The sequence below is a fragment of the Malania oleifera genome, chromosome 2, assembly GCF_029873635.1.
Source record: "Malania oleifera isolate guangnan ecotype guangnan chromosome 2, ASM2987363v1, whole genome shotgun sequence".
In the NCBI taxonomy this organism is placed as follows: domain Eukaryota; kingdom Viridiplantae; phylum Streptophyta; class Magnoliopsida; order Santalales; family Ximeniaceae; genus Malania; species Malania oleifera.
The window spans coordinates 108,640,009-108,647,664 of NC_080418.1; positions in this window are offsets into that span (position 1 = coordinate 108,640,009).

Below are 7,656 nucleotides of genomic sequence, written 5' to 3' on the forward strand. Positions count from 1 at the left end.
TTAAACAAAAATCAATGTTGTAACATTTCGAAGAATCATCACCTGATGAAGGCAAATTTCTAAATCAACTCGACTCAGATGGTATACCCAAAATAAGGAAAAAAAAAAAACTATTAATATTTGGGGGAGAGGAGGGAGGGAAGGGAGATGGGTAAGTGTGTGTAGAGACCCAAACCCGAAATAAGTTGGGTTCGTCGACGAAGGAATCACGTTCGTCGACAAAGTCCTTCAGAGCCTCGTTGACGAAATTCAAGGCCTCCTCGACAAGCAAATACCGAGCAGGTCAGAAAAATATCCGAAATTTGGGCTTGACGACGAAGGGATGGCTTTGTCAACGAGCTCTGTGGCGGATTCGTCGACGAAGACGCCAACTCATCGATGAGTTTGACTTGGTCAAAGGCTCTATAAATATCCATTTTAGTTGCTTAGAGGATAAGTTTCTCCCAAAGCTCTCTCTCTCTCTCTCTAAGGTTCTTCGTCGTTCGACACCTGTTTCTAAAAATGGAAGTTCCTGCGGGGATCAGAGAAGGAAGTTCTACATCTTTAGTGGATCGGATCGTTGTTTTGAGGATTTTCGGGTTTTCTCAAAAATCGAGGTAAGGATCTGATTTCAATTTCGATTGAATATTTGGATAGTAGTCGAAATTATAGTAAGATTTTGTTCTGTGGTTTTTAGGTTTTGAGGATCCCAAGTTGTCGGTTTGGATCGTTTCCGTACGTAGTTTCGTTTCAAGTTTAAGGTAAAGTGAATTTGATTACAACAATAGTTTTGGAAAACTAAACCACTAAAAAGTTAGGTTATGTTTATATGTATGATTTAATTGCTTATTTGCTAAATTCTACCAAGTAGAAATGTCGGTTTTACGATTTTACGATTTTTGGTAAAAAAGAGGATTTTGGCGTAAAATCTCCAAATTTTACGAAAATCACTTATTTGCATTTATACTATAGTAGGAGATGCTTGAATCCTTTAATTTTTCATTTAAATGATGTTTATTCGATTTTTATCATTTAGCGGACTTTTGAATTAAACTCATGTGATATATGTTGAAATGGAAATGTATGAATTTTCTATATTATTGATATGGATTATGGGAACGGAGTTCCAACTTGTTATACTGAAATTGTGGAAAACAGAGGCCGATTATACACCGAACTATATCAGTGAAACAAAAAGGGGTAAACCGAGTGGATAGGCGCCAATTTGTACCCGATGTGATTATCTGAATTTGTAAAAATACCTGAATTGCACAAGTTACTATATTTTTCTATAAATTGTATATATGATATTAGAACCACAGCTTGCGACCAAAATAAGTTGAAAAAAACTTCAGTGATGGGGTTGAAAAATACTCTAAACTATTATAAGCATGGTTCCAATGCTGGCAGTATAGTGCAACCATACATGAGGGATCAGTATGGGTACTTTAGATGGTCGACCTACGAGGAATTAGTAAGCTGCTAGTAAAAATATACCAGGGGGCGGTCGGACTATAAAAGATGCTCGGCTTTGTCTGCACGAACAGGACACTGTCAGAGGTATCAATGCACAACCCGTGCCACGGGGGTAAACAGGAAAATTGTCATACCAAGCTGGAAGTGTTCTAATAGTCATATGCATGATTTAAATACTTGACGGTGCAGATAAATTTTATATGTTACAGTATTATAAACAAATGTTCCATATGTATGAGTTTTTATGAAAATGTGCATATATGCAGTCCCACACTATTGTAACACTTTCTTCCTTACTGAGAAGTGTCTCGCCCCATTATACAACCTTTGTTTGCAGGTTCATCAGGACGTCGGTTCTAGTGGCTAGAGGGACTGGGGAGATTGTTTTTGGTTTAGCTACGTAAGCGTTTAAATCATGTATCAAACTTAGATGAAGTTTCTTTCTGGAGGGTTGTAATAACTGGTTATATGTTATGTCTAACTTTGTGTACTTGAGGATATATAGTAAACTCTAGTGTAAGTCTAGCAGAAATCCCAATGAATGTTTATGTTTTTCCGCAACATTTACATTATAATTATGTATGGTTTACACCTGTATGTTCCTATTTAGGGCGGGTTGTCTACGCATCTTGAATAGGTACAGGTATTTTGTATTCGGGTTAACGGTGCTGGTCTATATAAAGGGCTGGGTCGTTATAGTTGGTATCAGAGCCCTTAACCAGTTAGAAGTGTGTTTTGATGCATGCTGTCTGGTTAAGGATATGTTCAAGACTTAAGAGTTGCTAGTTTTGTAGTCTAAAATATACCACAACATAGGAAAAGGATAAGACCTTGGATTTTTCTTTGTATATCTGGAGATGGAAATTCATTGATAGACTTCTGTGTTTTTATGGATCAGTCGAAAGGTTCAAAAAATCACGGCAATCCATTAATGATTTCGTTTCCTAGTAGAAGGGCGGAATTCGAGTTAGAAGGATAATATCAAATTAATGGAGTATGTCAATATTGGGGATATGAATTTAAGGGATTGAGTCTATAGCATGATAATACTAGTCGATGCTTAGGCTATTACCTTTCTAATGGATTCTCGTATTTGTTTTCAGGATGGAATCCATGGATATTACTACCAACGTGGGAGGTAGTAGTAGTGAGGGTGCCGGCCCTGAGGCTGGTAACGACTCTACTAGTGTATTGCGAGAGTTTGCACAGCAACTTATGGCTGAGGTAGTGTGAACGAATAGGGGGCAGGATCATCCTACGACTGAGTTGGGTTGCTCTATTGAGCAGCTCACCAAGTTGAAGCCCTCAGATTTTGTAGGCAGTGCAGATCTAGTTCGTACTGAGAATTGGATCCAGGAGATCGAGAAGATCCTGGACATTTTAAACTACATAGAGAGGCAGAAAGTCACCTTCGCCATGTTCAAGTTGGCTGGAGAGGCTGAGAGATGGTGGGTGTCTGTAAAGCAGATGGAAGAGCACCGACCGATACCAATAGCGTTGATGTGGGCTCGATTCAAAGAGCTTTTCTTTGAACGGTATTTTTCAGCCACACTTAGAAACGCGAAGATGGAGGAATTTATGAACCTGATGCAAGAATCGCTGACAGTGCAGCAGCACGCTGCCAAATTCTAGTAGTTGTCCCGATTCGCTCCATTTGTGATTCCTGATGAAGTGAAGAAGGCCTAGAAGTTTCAGAGGGGTTTAAGGAGCGAGATCCGTAAGCAAACAGTGATCTTGCAGTTACAGGACTTTGCTACTTCGGTGGATAAAGCCACGGTAGCAGAGGAGTGTTTACTAGAGGATGCAGAGGTTCAGGTCAAGAAGAAGAGGCCAGCGCCTCATAATTCTTCGTCTAGGGTAGGATAGGGTAAGTGGAAGAAGAACGATGGTGGTACGTCCCATAACACCGCACATGTTCAACATTGCTCTTTGTGTGGTAAGAAACACCATGGGCAGTGTTGGTTGTCTATGGGGGCTTGTATGCGGTGTGGTAAGCAAGGACATCAGATGAGAGACTGTCAGATGCAGAGGAATAGTGGAACCTCGTAGTAGCCATACAAGAGTAATACTCAGGCACAGCGTGGGGGTCAGTAAGGGGGTACGGCCCAGGCGAGGGTGTATTCTCTGACTCCAGCCGACACTGAGAACGCGGGCGATGTTGTCACAGGTATCATTTACATGTTTTCTCATAAAGCTGTTGTATTATTTGATTCTGGAGCAACACATTCTTTTATTTCCCATGTATTTGTTAAACTATGTGGATTAGAGGTGCAACGATTAAATTATGAACTGGTAGTAGCTACACCGTCCGGGTCTGCGATCGGGTGTAGTAGTGTAGTCTGTGACTTTTCGGTTGAAATACAAGGGAGGATGCTACCAGTTGACCTTGTGGTGTATGACATGTTTGGCTTTGATATCATCTTTGGGATAGACTGGTTGTCATCCAGTTATGCCAGTATTGACTGCCACATGAGAGAGGTGTTGTTCCGACCACCTGGAGAATAGGAGTTCCAGTTTTTAGGGTCACGTGTGCACTTTGTACCACGGACCCTTTCTGCTATGCAAGTTAGAAGGTTACTCCTTAGAGGGTTTTAGGGTTATCTGGCATTTGTAAAAGACTTGCCAGCAGAAGAGAATAGACCGGAGATGATTGCTGTAGTGCACGAGTTTCCTGATGTATTTCCAGAGGACTTGCCAAGTTTACCTCCAGATCATGAGGTGGAATTTGCTATTGAGTTAGCTCCAAGTACAACGCCAATATCAAGAGCTCTGTATCGTATGGCTCCAACCTAATCGAGAGAGTTGAAAGAACAACTTCAAGAACTGCTAGACAAGGGGTACATTCGACCCAGTGTTTTTCCTTGGGGAGCACCGGTGTTATTTGTGAAGAAGAAGGATGGGTCGATGAGGATGTGCATCGACTACCGAGAACTGAATAAGGTGACGATAAAGAATAAGTATCACTACCCAGGATTGATGATTTTTTTGATCAACTCCAAGGCATGCAGGTCTTCTCCAAGATTGACCTACGGTCTGGGTATCACTAATTGAAGGTGAAAGCGGAGGACGTCTCGAAAACTACATTTCAAACTCGGTATGGCCATTTTGAATTTATGGTTATACCTTTTGGTTTGACTAATGCACCTGCAACATTTATGGATTTGATGAACAGAGTCTTCCACAAATATCTAGACCGGTTCGTTGTGGTATTTATCAATGATATCCTAGTGTATTCTAGGAGTGCTGTGGAGCATGAAGTTCATTTGAGGCTAGTATTACAAATGCTTAGGGATAAGAGGTTGTATGCTAAATTGAAGAAGTTCGAGTTCTGGCTGAAACAGATTGTACTTCTGGGGCACGTGGAGTCTAAAGAAGGTATATCCATAGACCCGAGTAAGATTGAAGTAGTAGTGGACTGGGTGAGACCGAAGAATGTTCAGGAGGTCAGAAGTTTTCTGGGGCTTGCAGGTTACTACTGTCAGTTTGTGGAAGGGTTCTCCAGTTTAGCGGGTCCTTTAAAGAGACTCACGCGGAAGAACATGAGGTATGATTGGACAGATGAGTGCGAGCTGAGTTTCCAGGAGCTGAAACAGTGTCTGGTCACTGCTCCAGTCCTGACTCTTCCATCCAGTGATGGTGGCTTTGTTATTTATAGTGATGCTTCGAAAAAAGGCCTTGGTTGTGTTCTAATGCAGCAAGACAAGGTAGTTGCTTACGCTTCTCGTCAACTCAAAGAATATGAGAAGAACTATCTGACGTATGATATGGAGTTGTAGCGGTAGTGTTTGCACTAAAAATTTGGAGGCACTACTTGTACGGTGAAAGGTATGAGATTTTTACCGACCATAAAAGTCTTAAATATTTTTTCACCTAGAAAGATCCAACATGAGACAACGCAAGTGGCTTGAGTTGATTAAAGACTACGACTGTATTATTACCTATCATCTTAGAAAAGCTAATGTGGTAGCTGATGTTCTGAGTCGGAAGTCTGTTAATGCATCAGTCTCAGCAATGGAGGTTCAACATTAGATATGTATGGAACTTAAGAGGTTGAGTTTGGAGGTAGTGGAAGGAAACCATCAGGCTGTTCTTTCTAGCTTGGTGGTACAGCCAACCTTGCAGGAGAGGGTCCGTGTGGCACAGAAGGAGGATTCTGAGTTGGTTGAGGTTATCGAAGGAATTCAAAAGGGGCTGAAGCCAGATTTCAGTGTTTTTGGCAATGGGATATTGAGATTCCGTGGCAGGGTTTGTGTACCAAATGATGTCGTGATTAAATGGGTCATTTTGGAGGAGATGCATTGTTCACTCTATACTGTACATCCTGGTAGTACGAAAATGTATTAGGATTTGAGGGAATCTTTCTAGTGGTCCAACATGAAAAGAGAGATTGCCCGTTTTGTAGAGCAATGCCAGACATGTCAGCGGATCAAAGCAGAACATTAGAGGCCGACATGACCACTTCAGCCACTAGATGTCCTTGAGTGGAAGTGGGAACACGTCTCGATGGATTTTGCGATGGGTTTACCTGCGGCGGTGCATAGGTAGAATGCCATATGGGTTATAGTGGATCGGCTGACGAAGACTGTACATTTCATTCTAATCAGAGTCAGCTACTCTCTGAATAGGCTGGTAGAACTTTATGTGCAGGAGGTGGTACGACTCCATGGTGTCCCTATTTTTATTGTTTTAGATCAGGATTCGCGTTTTACATCTCGTTTCTGGAAGAGTTTATAGGATGCCTTGGGATTTCAACTGAAGTTCAGTACGTCTTTTCACCCACAGAAGGATGGACAGTCGGAGAGGACTATTCAAACTTTAGAGGATATGTTGCGGACTTGTGTACTGGATTTCAGTGATAGTTGGATACGACATTCACTGCTTGTTGAATTTTCATATAACAACAGTTACCTTGAGAGCATAAAGATGACACCTTATGAGGCTTTGTATGGTCGTCGGTGCCGATCTTTGTTGTACTGGGATCAGGTAGGTGAGCGGAAGATACTAGGTCCAGAATTAGTTCAGCAGACCTCTGCAATGGTCGAATTAATTAGGGAAAGAACAAGACAGCTTAGAGTCGACAGAAGAGTTATGCTGATACTCATCGACAAGAGTTGGAATTTGAGGTAGAAGATATGGTATTCCTAAGAATCACTCCGATGAAAGGGGTGATGAGGTTCGGGAAGAAGGGGAAGCTAAGTACTCAGTATATCGGGCCTTTTGAGATCCTGGAAAGGATAGGTTCGGTTGCTTATCAGGTGGCTTTACCTCCAGCATTATTCAGAGTTCATGATGTGTTTCACGTGTCTATACTGAGGAAGTACGTACCAGATCCATCACACGTACTGAGTTACGAACCTCTAGAGATTAGTGATGCCTTATCGTGTGAGGAAGTACCAGTGCAGATATTGGATCGGAAGGTGCAGCAGTTACGGACTAAGGAAATACCTCTCGTGAAGGTATTATGGCGTAACCATGCAGTGGAAGAAGCTTCATGGGAATTAGAATCTGAAATACACCATAAGTACCCGCAATTATTCGATAGTACATAAGTATGTATAGTAGTGTAGATGGTATAGATTAAATGGTATGATCTTTGAGAGAGTTTTGTTTATGTATGTAATCTTTCGAAGTATCTTATGTGTAACCATGGTATTCCTCCGCCATATATGAGGGTATGTAATGAATTTGGGCCAAAGTCACTTTGTAGGTGATGGTCGACTCTTTGTAAAGCAGAATTATAAGAAAAGATTATGTTTAGCAATGGTTAGTAAATTTCGAGAACGAAATTCTTACAAGGAGGGGAGATTGTAGAGATCCAAACCCAAAATAAGCTGGGTTTGTCGACGAAGGAGTCATGTTCGTCGACGAAGTCCTTCAAAGCCTCGTCGACAAAATTCAGGGCCTCGTTGATGAGCAAATACCGAGTGGGTTAGAGAAATATCCAAAATTTGGGCTCGACGATGAAGGGATGGCTTCATTGACGAGTTCTGTGGCTGATTCATCGACAAAGACGTTGACTCGTCGATGAGTTTGACTTGGTCAAAGACTCTATAAATATCCATTTTAGTTGCTTAGAGGCTAAGTTTCTCCCAAAGCTCTCTCTCTCTCTCTCTCTAAACTAGCGAAAACTCTCTCTCTCTCTCTCTCTCTCTCTAAGGTTCTTCGCCGTTTGATGTCCATTTCTAAAAACTAAAGTTCCTG